Here is a 16,164-nt window from a genome sequence, read left to right as displayed (position 1 = left end):
CCAGGGGTACTACAACATGTGGTGTTGGTTTCTTACAATAGGAATTGTATGGCCGTGGCAGTATGATGGCTCAATAGTCAATGATAATCACTGCAGTCCACAACGATTTCATCGTTTGTCCGTACATCACATGGGTGATACGGTTTATAAACGGTAAATTCAAATCAAACCTAAATTTTCGAATTGCAGTCAATTCAAATCAAACCAAAATTTTAGAGGTGAGCAGCCAAATCGAGCACAATCGAGCATTCAAAAGTTCTAGCAGTGCACGGTGGGAAACGGTGTGGTAAAAAACCATTTTTTGTGTTAATTTTTTAAAATAAAATTTTCAAATAATACGGATCTTACCTGCCAGAGTGGAAAATAAGACAATCAGCCCTTATCAGAGATGTTTCAGATCGACCTGAAGATGCAGGTAGTATTCGCCATTCACAATTTAAAGGCAAAACGTGGACTTTATGCAACACTCGACAAAGGAGTCCGTGTTTAAAAGAGTTTCGTAAGATAAGAAAGAGGAAATCAGAATCCGTTTAAAAAAATAAGTTTTTTACTCGCGAGCGCAGCCTTGTAAACGCACATCACTCTGGCACAGTCGGCGAAAATCGTTCATCAAATCACAAAATCAATGGTCACACTGCCTGCGATACGAAACAATCGTTTGGCCGAACAGGATCTTCTGATCTTATGTGAAACAATATTTTCTTCATAATTACAAAGCAAAGCATCGCCCCGATCGGAAATAAATCGTTCGAAGATATTCGATGCGACAGTTTTGTGATTTTTTGCCGCAAACTGCCGCAACTGCCGTGCTGCGTTTGACAAGCCGCAGTGGTCGCAGTTCGGTGTGGGCAGTGTGGGCTTTATGCTCCTGGCGTGTGTGAGCGAACAAACAATCAAAAAAACGGCCTCATCCCGTGCGGTCCGGTCTCGGCGTTTTCCGTCGCGCAAAGTGTGATTTTTACCGTGAACTTCCTTTGGTGCGTGAAGAAGTGGGGTGCGTTCGGTGGGAGCGGTGGGTGTATAGGTATGATGATTATCGTTCCCATTAGCAAGTGCAGTGAGACACATGTGGGTGGGTGTGTACGCGAAGGGCGAAAGATGCAACCCAACGATGTAACAACAAAGAAGAAGTGCTTGCCCGAGGAAAGAAGTGTGTGCTGAAAGAAGTCAATGGCAAAGAGTACGCATCTCGTGGGTCAAAAAGTGAGCGAGCGAGAGAGAGGGGGAGAGATTGAACAAAAATGGCATCCTTCTCGTTCACTCGACTGCACACAATAGAGATAGCAGTAGTGGTGGTCCGCAAAGAAGAAATTCTCTTTTCTCAGATTTGGTTTAGAATGTTACCGCACACACCGATGGCTAGTTGCGTTCGATAGAATTCGCCAAAAGTGTTAAAAAGCAAAAAGGCTTCTTCATGGTTCACTTTGCGCTGTAGACAACGACGGCTCATTCGCTCTCGCTCTCGCATCGCTGTTATTTGAAGAAAAAAAAGCTGCTTCTTGCTCCTAGTTCCTCTGGTTGTTCTGATCCTCTATCTCATCCTCTCCAATCTCTTCGCTCTTCGTTGATTCTCCTTCTTCGCCCACATCATCGCCGCGGTCAGCTCGAACTTCAACCTCCTCCAACACGAGATCATCCCCAAACATAGGGTTGTAGGGGGTGGTACTGAAGGGAGGGTGGATCGGTGAGCACAGAATCCTTTGAATCCAGAACGCAAGAGACACCATTCTCTCACATTCCTGCTCTTCTCCAGCAGCACCAACGGCAGAGAGTGCGGACTCCGCCATCAACATTTTTCTTTTTCCACTTTATCCCACTTCTATCGCCACCCCACCCGGCCCCAGCTCCAACACCGCCACCCTCGTTGTCTCCCCGCGAGGCCTTATGCGTTGAACGTTGGTGGGACCATTTATCGTGTCGTTTGCCTTATGCTATGAATGATACCCCTTCCCGCTGTCGAGCGCGAGCGGCGCCCACTCGCCATACGCTCGCCGTTCATATCGTGAGAACGGGTACGCACACCAGCGTGCTCCGCTGATTTCGTTGCTAGAAAGCGCTGTGTCTGTAGGAACGAGCTGGAATGTGTGGCTCCGTCCAGTCAAAGAAGGCTGCGCGAATCAGCAGCCGCACCAAGCACCAGCAGGTTTATTTGTTTTCCCTTTTCTGTTGTTGTTGGACCGTTGTGTTCGCTTCTTCTTCTGCTTCTTCCCCTTTGTGTGCCGTGTATGTGTGTAGGGTCAGTCCCCGGCCGCGGCCGTTGTTTTCCTTCCTTCGCCCTTGCAATCATCACCATGATCATCATCATCATCAGCGCAAAAGAAAGAAAACAACAACAACGGCTACTCAACCAATAGCACGCACACGCGCGCGCGCGCGGGCGCACATCTCACTCACACATAAGGCACGTAAATCGCGACACGCGAGCATCAGCTCGCGGTTGTTTATGGTGCGCGCGGCGGACAAGCGCTGAGAGCGCAAGCTGCGAGTAAAAATTCCAGTCGTCCCGTAGGCCGCAGCAAGCAAGCAGGGAGGATGTGCCTATAATGTTCATCAGTTCAATAGTGGGCTACCTGCAGGAGCAAGGAGGTGCGTGGATCGGTAGTGCTAGGAAAGGGAAAACCGTCCACCGGAATCTACGGGACCAAGTGGCTCCTGGTGTAAAGTGCAACCGAATTGGCGTGTTTAGGGAGTAGAAAAGTGAGCATAAAAATGGCTGCAAACGGCTCTGTTGAACAATAGACGGTCCCTCAGAGTCGTTCACCCATTCACACCTTGCGTTTTTACTCGTAGCGATGGTGTGTGAGTAGACAAGTGCTCCAGCGAGAGAAAGAGCGAAAGAGAAAGAGAGAAAGAGAGAGAGAGAGAGAGAGAGAGAGAGAGAGAGAGAGAGAGCGAGTATCGACACACAAATGTGTGTGCTACAAAGGCTGATTGTTTCGTTCGGTTGATGATGTCTCCTCCGCTCGTCCCACCGCTCTAGCCACCCGCTTTTGTGGCTGTTTGTTGCGACCTTCGGCCTCCGGATCCACCGCACACTGCTGGAAGGGCATGCACTTTTCCACCCCGCGGGTTGCGGAATTGAATGGATTGGGACCCTGGGTGTGATGCCACAAAACAACACCCGCAGATTTGCGAATGGTTCCTTCGATTCAAGCCCCACGGGCTGGTGCAATGGTTTCTGGGAAATCGTAGCAACCCCAAGCAAACCGAGAGTCCAATTTCCAATTGAAGAATAGGAGCCGACGCCGACAGTCGACTCTCGACTCGTTCTTGGAATCCTCGTTCAATCAGATACACCGAATCCGATTGATGATCCACGGTGACGGCAACGGCGAGCGGCGAGCGACGAATCCACCGTTTTGTTCTTCCGAAAGTTCTCTGTATGTGCGCGTGTGTCTCCTTCCACGGTTCTTACGATTCCTTCAGATTCCATTCATTCTTCATTCTTTCGCTGTGCACACATACACACCTACACGTGCAGGTCCGAAATCCGTGCGGCACCTGGTGTGCTGGAAAACTTGTTTCTTGGAGTTCCTTTTTGGAAGAAGCGCGCGGTGTAAAGGGTAGGATGCGATGGTGGCGGCAGCTAGCAACTGACCATCGCACCGCGAGCCACACAGGAGAGCGCTCCTCCCGTCTCGTTCTCACCAACAGAGGCAGCACGAAGGAGGAGCAGCCCAAAAGAACCATTATCTTCTCGAGAGTCCCTCTCTCTCTCTACGCACACTCTTGCGCGTGGGGCTTGGCAACACACATTCCACCGCCTTCTCGTTAGAAGCAAGAGGACGAGAAGGAGCACGGGGGCGGCCCCGAAACCGAAACCGAGTCGTCGTCGTCGCCGCCAGTGTGCGAGAAGAAGAGGAAGGAACGGCCACCGCCGCCGACCGGTTCTCGATAGTCGTCGAGCTCGATACGCGCGCACCGTGCGGCGTCGTCATCCATCCGGGAGTGCGTGCGAAACATACCGAAACCGTGTGGGCCAACATGATTGCTGCTGGAGTGCTCCGTACGATTTAACCAACCAGCCATCAGCAACAGGGCCACGATAAGGGCAGCCCCCACCCGACGTTCTTGGTCTGGCCGGGGAGTGATTCATTGTTGTTACCGAACAGCCTACCCTGGTGCCCCCTGTGCCTCCTATGTTCATTGTTGATGGATTGATGCGACGCAATCGTAGTGTGCCACCAGGCAACACACCAAGAAGCCCGATGGCGCTGCAGCTGGAATCTGGTGGAGCTCCAAAGGATTAAAACGGATAACGCAAACGTGTAGAGATAAGCTGCTGAATACGCACCGAAGAGGAGAGCATCATTGGAGTAATGTAGAAGGTATGTAAGCGATTTTCAAACACCAACCGTTAACCTCCTCTTCTTTCCCTTTCTCTCCTCTGTACCGGGAGCTTTTTTACTTCACGATCCGTCGATGGCCCGTCGTAGCAGGCCAGCGTGCTCTTGTTGCTTCCATCGCGTGTTCGCTCGCAACCACGAACGATCAAGAACGCAGACCGCCGCCGCAGGCTGACTGTTGACTGACTGCGGCCACACGCAATGGCCGGAAAGTATGCCGAGTAGAATCATCTTCACGGCGCTCTCACGCATCCGCAGCACAGTCAATGCGCTGTTCTGATGTGAACGCCATTCCCATGACGCATTCCGGCCAGACGTGTTCTTCTCTCTGTCCAGGGACAACGGCCGGTGTGCCTTGTAACAGTTCCATGTCCGTAACAGTCATACACCGCCTGCCGCATCGCGAATGCGTGTGCGAATTATGTAAATTCGACAAAAATTCTTGCATCTTCTGGGCGGGCGGTGGAGACTGTGACGCGGAGTGAAGGGAGGATGTACAGTGGTTGGTTACAACCCATAACACACTGCTTTCATCGATCATCATCACACGCAATCAGAATGTGAGGGGCTGAGAAAAGCTAAGAAAAGAAAAGGAGAGAGAGAGAGAGATTCCCAATCTGTTGTCTAAGCTCCCCTTCCTCGCTAGTCTAAACGCGATGTCAGAGGTTCTACGGAGTAAGAAAACAAAACAGAACGAAAATGAAGGACAAAACAGGGCGCGCGTGTGGTGTCCGTTATTGATGCCGGGGTTATACGGCCCGGGGGGACTGCCGAGACTCAGTCTACACACAAGGCGCGTTGGTTCACCGAGATGATGCTGGGTTGATAACGCTTCTTTGTGATGGCCCTCCTATGCGATGCTTTCACCAATCATCTATCAGTTGGGTGGGAACATAGTTATTGATTCATGACGATGGTTCCGGATTCCGGTGTGCTCGCTTACACCGAAAGCAACAGAGGAATCCAAGGAGCCAAGGAGTACTACATATCGTGCAGGAAAGCATCGATAACCAATTCCAATTCATCCAGCACACAGCACAGCTACACAGGTGTAGGTGGATGGGGTTTCTATGCTCCTCTATTGCTTTCTGCGGCCATCTGCGACATACGGTCTCGAGGACAGAAGTGGAAGCCCGACTGCAACTCGTTCGCTAATCGATCCAAAGGAGACAAAGGGGGGCTCGGTGTGTGTTGGAGTCCCGCTAATGGACGCCATTTACTCAAACTGCCCCTCCCCCGCGCACAAAGTGCGTTCAGAGCGGATCAGTTGGGATTGAATCTTTCGAGTCGCCACCGTATACGCCTCTATGTGTGTGGGTGTATGTGTGATTTGTTATGTTTATTCCTGGGCAAGACGCATGCGCTATGCTGGTGCGATGGTGTTGCTCACTTTCTCTCGCTCTCTCGCTCTCTCGCTCTCTCTCTCGCGTTCGATTCGAACGAATTCTATTCTCAGCATCAGCCTACTAAGATGCACGACAACGACGACGACGACGGACGTTGCTGGTGTTCGCTGGCCCGCGGGAAAACCCGCTCATCCACTCATGGTCCCGTGGGCTTTCCCATCTTTTCTCGCTCCCGTAACTGCTGCTGCAGCACCCCGTCTGCCAGTTACTATCATCCCGCCATCCGCTGGACAAACCATTCCCGGGGGGTGGGGTTCTCCACACACTTGCTGCACTTGCTGCCTCAACTTAGCCTACTATCGTTGTACGCATTCGGTTGCTACTGGTACTGCTACTGGTGTGTGCGCGTCATCGAAGAGCGCTGGAAATCAATGAATTGTGTTTCGGCTCGTGCGTCGCCCTTGCTGTTACAGCCACCCTCGTCTATAATGCTACACTCGAGGGGTATTTTACATTGTCAGAACCCAATGAAGTCGAGAATGATGATGATGATGATGATGATGATCGGACATATCAAACACATTCACACACAGGTGCGAGAACCGATCGCGATACCGCGTATAAGAGATGAACCGTCGCGGGGGGACCGTGGGTTGAATTTTGCTGAAAGCCCAACCCATTCCACACACCCACCCCCTCACCACCTTCTGGTAACGTGACAAATTGAAGTCTAAAAACCATGACGCGCGCGAGGGTCGACGCGGGACCACTCTCCAGAACGAGATGGGAAAATTTCCAGTCTCACGGTCTGCCGGCCGTGATCATCGTGTATCGCGAGGGAATCGCGCTGCCGTCATGCACAAAATCGATCCATATAGACGTTGAATAGAACCTAGAATCTAGGAGAGATAGCCAGCATTTGCTTTTTTTTATAACTTTTTAATACTTATTTCACTCGATTTTACATCGTGCCACGTGCTGCATCGGCACACGCAAAAAAACCGATGCAAAATTCAATAAAAAATCCCAAACTCAATTTTGTAAACGATTTCCCACTTTTTTTTGCTTTACATCGTTTCGGGGGACACATTTACAACGATAGCGGTATACCCCGTGGCCATTTGTTGAATGTCCACGGCCCTACAAACCAAACAACAGACATCATATGTACACCGGCAGAGCATGTTCGTAGCATGGGCATGTTTTGCAATCGGGGAATCGCGCATATCGTATCAATAGTCGTCGATCGTTTTGTCGTAAAACAACATAAATGCCGGCTTGCATAATGGTCGATATAAATGGTTCTAGTAGCGCCGCTACTACCGTACAGTAGGAAGAAAAAAACAACAAAAACAGGCAAATCGAAAGCTGGACACAAATTTAGCCTGCACCAGCAGGTTTTATTACTTTCGGCTCGGATTGGTGGTGGTTTTGGGTCTGCTGCGGTTGAACCCCGTCTGGTTACGCTAGTACTACTCGTCTCAAGTTCTCGCGACAATGTGACGATCCAACCGGGAAGAGCAGCGTTGGAGGATAGACGCTCCTCAGGTCAACAAAAGTTGAGCCTCACAAGCTTTTTGGATTGTTACAATTGTCGAACAACATGTAAAGCGATAAATTTGTAAAGTGGACCATTTGGTTTTTCGGTTCTTTTTTCTGTGGCTGGTTGTTGCTGACTAGTGGCTTCCCATATAAAGAGAATCTGCTGTGCCAGCAAACTCCTACTACTTTAGCTCGTTCTAGGGTTCTGGGGTAGAGTTTAAATATCTTTTTGCTATAATCAATCGAACTGCGCGTCACTCACAGCGCGTATCGTAGTGCACTGCATGAACCTTTACGGTGGTAGGGAGTGGAGCTGAATCTGGGCGCCTTCCGAGGCGTCCATTAACCCCTTTCTGAAGACACATGCAGGCGCAATGGTTGATGAAGACACATATTTGGACATTACATTTCGTACAAATTAAGAACTACAAAGCGAAGCAGCTCAACTCTCCTTCCAGTAGTTCCCCTAATCTGGTAGTAAAACTGGTAGACAAAATATTGGAGATCATAGCCATAGAGGAAGCCGGGCCCATGGTCCGTTGTCCGCGCGTATAGTGTAACCGCACCAGCCAGCGCACACGCGTCCTCCGATGCGTGACGACGTTCCCTTTGTTCCGCGATGCACACGAGCGTCAGCTTTTTCTGGTGTGCTGATGATGATGATGTTGCAATACTTGCGCACTATTGCTACTACTACTGCTGCTGATGCCTCTCTGTTCCACACGCGTCTAACAAGCCGGTGGTATCCAGCATTTTTTTGTTGTTGAATAAGTTATTCCTGGTTTTTTTGTTACGGCTGCTGCTGCTGCTGTCGTACGCCGTTAGATACTCCAGTAGTAGCGCGCTTGATGTCTGGGCAAGTGGTGAGGGCTTAACAGTGTCAGCGTAACCTTCGCTCATCTCACACAGGTCATCTTTTGTTGTAAATGCGTGTAACATTGAATGTGAATGCTCATTGTGCTCCGTGGGGGAATCAAGTGCGTAAATTTACAGCGCTGTGACTCATGCAAATATCCATCAGATCCGCAACAAACCATTATTAGTACGCTTGTTAAGCACTGAGCTGGCTGTGCTCGTCGCTGCGCTTAATAAGTGTCTCCTAGTGAGCATTTACACAGCCACAAGGGAGGGTTTTCAACTGATCTATATAAATTCCACAACATGGCTACCACCATACTGCTGCGATCGCACCAGCGGGAGGTTACTTTGTTCCGTTACGGTATACTCGGCAACGTTCCGCTATTTTGTCCCTCCAACACAAGTTCAGTTTACTGCTGGGCGGCGGTGGTGTGGTAGTAGGCTACTTTGATCGATTGTTTACATACGCGGAGAGATGTTGTTGTTCCACCGCAACGAGACGCCGAACAAATGTCAGATTTCGCCGGCATGGCAACTGGGCAGTCGGTGGCGAGATCCGTACATAGATCGGTCTACCTCTCTCTCATTCTCTCTCGCTATCTGCCTGCCCGCTTGTCTGTTTGTTGATTGTAATGGCTTGATTGGATGCTTCACTATCAATCCTGCTGCTGCTGCTGCTGCTGCTACTACTCGGTTCGCCAAGCAAGGGACGAACGCTTAGTGTGAGGTTAGGGACGCCCGCAACCAATCGTAGCTGCTCCACGAACCTGGCACCTGCTTTCGGACTACCGGTTGCAGCCAGCATCCGGTTACGTCAGGGTGCGTGGGAAAACTGTCAATCAGAATTGCCAAACGCGATCTGATCAGCCCTGCTCTAGTGCCCATGAGATAAATCGATCGAAGGCGGTTCCATCATTTCGATACTGTTTTACTGTGATGCTATCTGACAACATGGTGCCTTATGATTAATGCGCCCCGTAATCGTCGTCGTCGTCGTCGTCGTTCTACCAGGTGACAGGTGCATGACATACTCCTTCGTCGGTAGGGAGGGAACACTGCCAACAACCGGTATATTGATTGTACGTATTATGGCAGCAATAAACTTCTTCTATCGGGCCCGGACAATCAACGGAGGGCGGTGCTGTACTCGGTCACTGTAATCATCACTGATCGCAGCTCCAGCCCGCATCGGGCGGGTATGTTGCTATGCGGGAGGGGGCGAGCTCCCAGAAGAAGGTGGTCCAAAATGCCGCGTTTTCCAAATATAAATCCTTCCCTTGACCGCCTGGTACCGGTTGGTACTGGTTTCCTTTCGTACGTCGATTTACTTATCAGAGAATTGGGAGAGAGAGAGAGAGAGAGGAGCGTGACCTCCGCGTGCGCGGTCGCTGATATACCGCCCGGCAATCTGCAGCCACCGATGGGACGACGCTCGCGACGCTGATCGTTGTAATATGTTTATTATGTTGAGCTACAAACAAACATACAATCGCACACAAGCGCGCGACCACACGGGCACGGTTTTGCGATCGTAAAAACAAATCAAACACCATCATCCCATCCTTCTCCTTTAGCAGCCATCGTGGTGAGATGGTGTGGGGTTAGAGCAGTGAAACGAAAGGTGAAAGTTCACCTCGTACGGCTGGCTAGTACGAGTGGATACGCTGCTACGAGCTACTGCTCGCTTCGAATTGGCTCACGATGAATGAACGACGCTTAATTTCTCCCTAGTGTCGTTAACTTCTAAAAATATCTGTTTTAGCAACCATTGCCAAAGCGCGCGCGCGCGCGCTACGGCTGAAGAGAAACAGCGGGGCCTTCTCGACCTACGGCATCTCGGGCCTACCATGCCGCTGCTGCTGCCATGGTGACGACAACCCGTCTGACAGTATCGACGAAATGATTTCCGTTTCCTTCCCACCACCGGCCTTTGGCCTTTCCTAATGGGCCGGTGTTGCCGCTCCGTAGTCGTTACAGTGACCAGGGGAAACCGCATATCCGTTCATCGGACATCATCATCATCACGGCATCGGCATCTGTACGCGCCACCTGAACCTTCTCTTTCCATCATCCTTTTTCCGGAGTGCTGAGAGCAGAGGAGTGCTTCGATCTCGACACTACATTATCGATCTTGGCCAGCGTTCTCGTAGCATCCTTTGGACGAGCTATTTATAGGATAGGGTTCCGGTTCCGACGGTATTGGCCACCTTGTCGCTCTAGCGATTACTCTCCATACTCCGAAGCCCACACCCACGGTCACGATGCGTGGTCAGTTGTCAGTGGTGTTGTGTCAGGTTCCGTTCATCGTTCTCGTTCAATTACGCGGCAGGCCGAGTAGGATGATCGGCACCTCGCGCCGAGCGGATATTACGTGGAATGCAATAATACCATTCCGGGAAAGGGATGAGTCGAGCTGTGACGCCCATCCGTGGCGATGTGAGTTACATCCTGTTAGATCCTGCGCGTATCCTTGGCGATGGTTTTACATTTTGTTGTCGCTCGAGAGCTGAAACGATTCTACGAAACAATTTCCTACCAAGAGTGATGCACCAGTTTCTATGTCGGTTCCATGGAGATTTTGTAGAATCCATGGAGATGTTCCTTGAAGAGTCCTCGAAGAGTTCCTTCGTGCATCTCCATCTTCTGCTCTGCACTGATTTGTACTTTTTGATTGTGTTTGTATTTTTGTGCGGGCTTCTGAATCTCTTTTTTTTTCTTTTGGAAAATTAATGGAGAGTTCGTTAAAAACTTGTTGTCTGTACTGAGGTCAGAGGATTCAATAATCAATTCTATTCATTTTTTACTTGGAAAATGTAATCATTTTTGGAAGTACATCCAGTAGCACTAAGGACAAAAGGCAGGGATGGTCCAAAAGGATACTAGGAAATACAGTGTTTGTCCTCGAAACTCCCAGTATTCTGTAGATCCTGATACGTTTTAATGGCTCCCATTGCCACCAGTCGAAGTACTTCAATTCATTTTCAGACAATCGATTCTCGCCACCACAGCTGGGGCTCGCTGTACACCACACCATACGTATGCCATTCTCCCAGTCAATTAACCAGATACAACACGATACGGTTAATTAGCACTAGGCACGGCCAAGCGACAGATGCACATATGGTGCCTATATGGTGCTGTTGTTGCCTAGGACACGGAGTATCCAGGAGGCCCCTTTTAGCGTGCGCTAGTGTCTGGCTGGCTGGCTGGCTGGCTGGCTGGCTGGTGCCTTCGCGTGAGTCACTGCGATGTGCGACCGCTGCTCGGTTACGATCCGCTAAGCCGGCCACCACCACCATGGTAGTTTAATTTCGCGACCGCGACCCATTCCCGTTACGACTTCTAATGAGCTTACATCATCCACTATTTAGCTTCGCGATCCCTTTTTTTTTTGCTCTGTGCGTCGCCACCGTTTTCCTTGCAGTTCCCGGGTGCCGCCGTTCTTGCGAGCGGTTCTTCTAAACCAGATGCTAATTTCGAATGGCGCTGATTCATCGACAGCAGCAGCAGACATGTACAGTCCAGCCAGTGCCAGTGCAGAAGCGCGTGTTGAAATTCTTTCCCAAGCACATTTGCTGCTGCACCTGATCTCTCGGTTAGCATCACCGGTGGGTTACCCAATACTGGATTACCATCACCGCACAGGGATAATTTTAGTTCTCCTCTCGTACCCAAACAAAGAACATTTTCCCTCGTTTTTCCCCCTCCGCTTGCTCGATCATTTCCGCGATGACGCGATGATCGAGAACGAGGCGCGCGCGCTCTGTTGGATGGTTTTCAACTGCGTCACAAACCGAACTGTGCCTGCTTGGCTAATTCGCTGCAAAGCCGTGTATGGATGGATACGGTGGATTGTGGCCCCACCCATGATTCATGACCGTAACTTTCGCGTTCCGTATCGCTTTCCGCGGTTCCTCCATTAATTAATGCCATTTCTCATCATTAGAATTAATTGTCTGGTTGGGTTGGGCAGTGTGTCGGGTTTGATGATGGTTCGCGATCGTGTACCGATCGAGTTTTTTTTTCCACAGTTTTGTTTTACTTCGACACGCGGCAAACTGTCCTGTCTATGGAAATAGACGGTCTGCGGTTAGTCATCGAGCGCCAAGTGTCATCGCATAGCGGGTTCAAGGGTCGAAGTTCTTTCAGTGCAGCACAGTTAAAACGCCATATCTTTTTCATTTTTGTTCGAATTTTGTTTAGTAAAACCAAAAAATATCGGTAATTTTATAAACTTTCCGAATCAGTTTATTTTTTTTTCAATATGTTACTTTTTGGATGAATTATGGTCTTGAGACCGTACAAGAAACCATCGTTCGCTGCCCGCAGGGTACTTTGTGGCTTTTTGGCTCATTCTAGGAAACGCGTTTGCTCAAGCTGGTCAAAACTATGTTATTTATTAGGTCTAACCTTGCTCTTCAAAACACTACAAACGGAGAAGTCCTGCGCTTTTTACGTCCATAGATATTGACAGCCAATGAGACATCGAAATGAAGTGTGGACCTTTTTTTTTACGCCCGTCTTTTGTCTCCGTTGCTTTGAGGAAAGATACAGAGTTCTTTTGGAATTTCCAGGGCTTTTGCATGAATTGTTTGCACGCCTAGGAGTACAATGAAGCTTCTAATAGATTTGACAGATGACTTTGTTGATTTATCTCAGATCCGCATAGTACAAAAATATGCGCGGAGTGCGAAAAATTGCGTGTTCTCGGATCACGACCCATTATCAACCCGGCTTATGCATCCTGGTGGACAGCCGAGGGTGTAAATCATCAGCTATCACCTCTCTGGCAACTAAACCACATATTTTTTTTTTGTTAACAAACTGCTGGATAACGAAGGGTTCCTCATCGAAGAAAACCTTGGATGAATTATGATCCAAAAAGTAACAGACAGGAAATTAAACACTAAACTGATTCTAAAAGAGTATGAAATTCCCGACATTTTTCGGTTTTACTCCATAAAATTCAAACAAAAATGAAAAAGATATGGCGTTTTAATTGAGTTTTTGTTGCCTCACCCTGTAAAGTTCCTTCAGTTGATGATCCTCGATGCTACTCCCGCTAAGTTAAGAAAGCGAATAACCTCCTTAACTGCGGACATTGCGTCCAGTGCAAAGCGATAAACGGGAAGCCAAATGTGGAATACCAATTTTATAACACCCATTGACGGACGCGGCAACAATCGTGCTCTGGTGCTGGTGTGGCACCAACATCGATCGACTTACGCGCGCCACTCTTATCACCATCGCGCTCGATAAGCTATCTATCGTTGCCACCCGGGGGCGGCGCTTCTCAAGTTCATTGTATGATTAGAACTAAGGGGAACTGCGTTTTTTTTTCGCTCCTATTTCCTTCCTATATCATGAATTACCCGAACGCATTGGAAATTCCCCATTCATTTCCAATTCAAGGTTTCTCGCCGTTAACTCTGGACTGGAGATGTTTGATCTTTCGCGCAATCTGACTGACTTCGAAACAAATTCAACAACTTCGATGGCACAGACGGAGGGGGTTAGATCGTTAAACGAAGCTTTGATCTAAGTAGTGATATCGGGGGAGAGGCAGTATATTCCCAATTAAACTACATTCTACGTCTCCCGGCATTCTTTCCTCCCTTGTGCTGGTGTTAAAACTGTACAACCGATACGCCTCTCGTCTCCAAAGCCTTAGCCAAGCTCATCTATAGTGGAATGAGGTGTGGGACTATCGGCATCGGTGTGAATTGTGTTCTAGCAGCAGCAGCAGCAGCAGCAGCACCAGGAGCAAGGGGAACTATAATTAGCGGCTAAGAGCGCGCAGTTTACGTAACGCCCAGTCTCTAGTAAACAATCGTAACGCTTTCATTGCTCCTGGGGTGTGGTCTGTTGTGCGGGCCTGTGCTGTGCTGTGGTGATCCGGTGATGGGAGGGTGGACGAGTAATCATCAATGGACGACAACGACGACGACGGGTAGCTTATTGTATCTCGAGAGTGCGCTGGTGTGTGAGGAGAAAGAGGAGGGCCATGCCACCCTCTGGCCCCCATGTGCGTCTGTTGCCTCAAGTGGAACACAACACCACACCCGGTGATGTGCGAAGAGAATGGAGGGGCCAGAGGAGATCGGGCGTCGTCTTATCTTGCGCAACCGTGCGCGACACCCTCTCCCCTTTTTTTTTTTTTGTTGGTAGATGGGATGGGTGTGGGGAGGTTGTATACTACGCAGCCCAGCCCGCAGCCATCCATACGCCGCGCGAGTTCATTCATTTGTTTGCCTAATTCAATTCATTGGCCGCCTGTGTTCTGCATGATGTTCAGCAAAACATGCGCCGCGTTTCGTCCGTGGTGGTCCCAGCCCGGATCGGATGTTCCGGAATGTGCGTTTGTTCGCACACAGCTACAGAAGACCCAGCTGCGTTGGCAATCGATCACGCGCTTGATTGACAACCGCGCTCCGCTCCGCTCCGCTCCGGTCGGTGGTACGATCCCCTTCCGACGACGTTTATCTTATCGTTTTTCGCACCGCCGAAGATGATGAAACGATGGAAGCGAATTTCTCAGCAGCCCACCTGGTGGCCCAATCGGCCCTCCATTTGTTGTTGTTTGCGTCCCCTACGCCATTGATTAAATTACGAACCCAATTCGAACGAGAAAATGGTGCCGCGCCGCGCATAAAAAAATCCTTTTTCGTGATCATTATCTCTCGTGTTGATCATGTAAATCAGCGCGCATAGCACTCTCCACTCCTGGGGCGGGGGCGGGGTTGCACTTATTATCACTTCGCGCAGAAGGGTAAAGGAGAAACAATAAATTAAAGCCTAAAATGTGCGTGCATCGCTCGATCTCGATTCCGCGAAATCGAAAAGGGGGAATTTGCCGTTTTGACCAGAGCCATTCTCGGCCAATCGGTGCCCCCCAAAAAGAAATTCGGTTCCACGATGGATGTGGCGAGAGTAAACACCAGAAGCGCAAAATACACTACTAACCGAGGGCCGGATCCGGTTCGTGTGTACATTAACTGTGGCGTGCCAACGATGACGACGGTTGCGTTGATCGTGATCAGCGTCTTTGCCTCTAAGGTGCAGCAGCAGCAGCAGCAGCAGCAGCAGCAGCAGCAGCAGCAGCAGCGTGTTCACATGCTCGAGATAGACACGCGGAGGGGGCATCTACAAGCAACGGAGAAGAAGAAGAAGCACGAATCGCGCGGTAACATATCGTGATTTTTATTCGCTAAATTTATCTCCATACTCGGTCGGTGCCAACTAACTTACCTACGCTTTTCCTCTTGGCTCTTGGCTTGGCTCTTTTACTAGCGAGCTCACCGCCGCCGCCGCCGTCGCCGCCTGCTCTGCCTTTTGCTGCGCTGCCCTGGTTATAGACACATTTATCCTACGTCCGGCGTTGTTTGTTTTTTGCCTAAAAACGATCGGTTTCGTGGGTTTATAATTAGCGTGTGTACACACCTCAAGTCGATCCGCAAGGCGCGCTCTTCTGTACCATTGCCACGGCCACTGGCACAGCAGGCACTCTGGGATTTGTCCCGAAATGGATATGGCGCTGAGTGCTGGGATGGGCCTTCGACTTCTTTTTCTGGCTCGAGAATTTGTTTGCAGTCGAGGTGTGCGAGATAGATGAGTGAGTGTTGCATAGTAACATACACGCCGCCGTAGTGCACTGAGATCAGAGGAAAGTTTTTTGCTTCGAAATTCTCTGTTCGGGAATTCCGGAGACCTTCACTGGGGATATGGAAAAACTTGTGGCATCCTGCGGAGCCCGGACGTGCTTTTTATGCTGACGAAAGTAAGTGACCTTGTTGAAAATTGTGACCAACCCAACGGTCGATCGATGGAGTGCAAGAGTGCTAGAATTCCTTCCTTTCGTCTCGACCAAAAAGGTGTAGAGATGGTTGTCAATTGGGTCTTCGTGTCCTGGTGGTGGCCGCTAGAGTTCGCGAGTATGTGTCGTTCGGAGACATCTCACTGCCCAATCGGTTGTTCGTTCTGCTGCCAGCAACTCAACAGTAGAAGAAGATATCGGACGGATGGGCAGCGTGGAACAGGAAAAGTGGTGGTGCTCAACAGTGACCTTCTCTTCC

General features: G+C 49.8%; 1 protein-coding gene across 14 annotated transcripts in view; it reads left to right on the top strand.

The window, feature by feature from the left end:
• The first annotated feature begins 881 nt into the window (after window positions 1-881).
• LOC126571567 (uncharacterized) overlaps window positions 882-16,164 on the top strand; it is a 45,300-nt gene continuing 30,017 nt past the window's right edge. For 8 of the 14 annotated variants that reach the window (XM_050230189.1, XM_050230188.1, XM_050230193.1 and 5 more), the window contains exon 1: window positions 882-1,024. The gene's annotated coding sequence lies outside the window, so the exon portion shown is untranslated. Of the gene's footprint in view, window positions 1,025-1,064; window positions 1,181-2,361; window positions 2,698-16,164 lie in introns of those variants that run through there. The other 6 variants (XM_050230187.1, XM_050230181.1, XM_050230190.1 and 3 more) reach the window with 5 other exon arrangements.

The sequence above is a fragment of the Anopheles aquasalis genome, chromosome 2 (genome assembly GCF_943734665.1).
Source record: "Anopheles aquasalis chromosome 2, idAnoAquaMG_Q_19, whole genome shotgun sequence".
In the NCBI taxonomy this organism is placed as follows: Eukaryota; Metazoa; Arthropoda; class Insecta; order Diptera; family Culicidae; genus Anopheles; species Anopheles aquasalis.
This window is presented reverse-complemented; position numbering and strand designations above follow the sequence as displayed.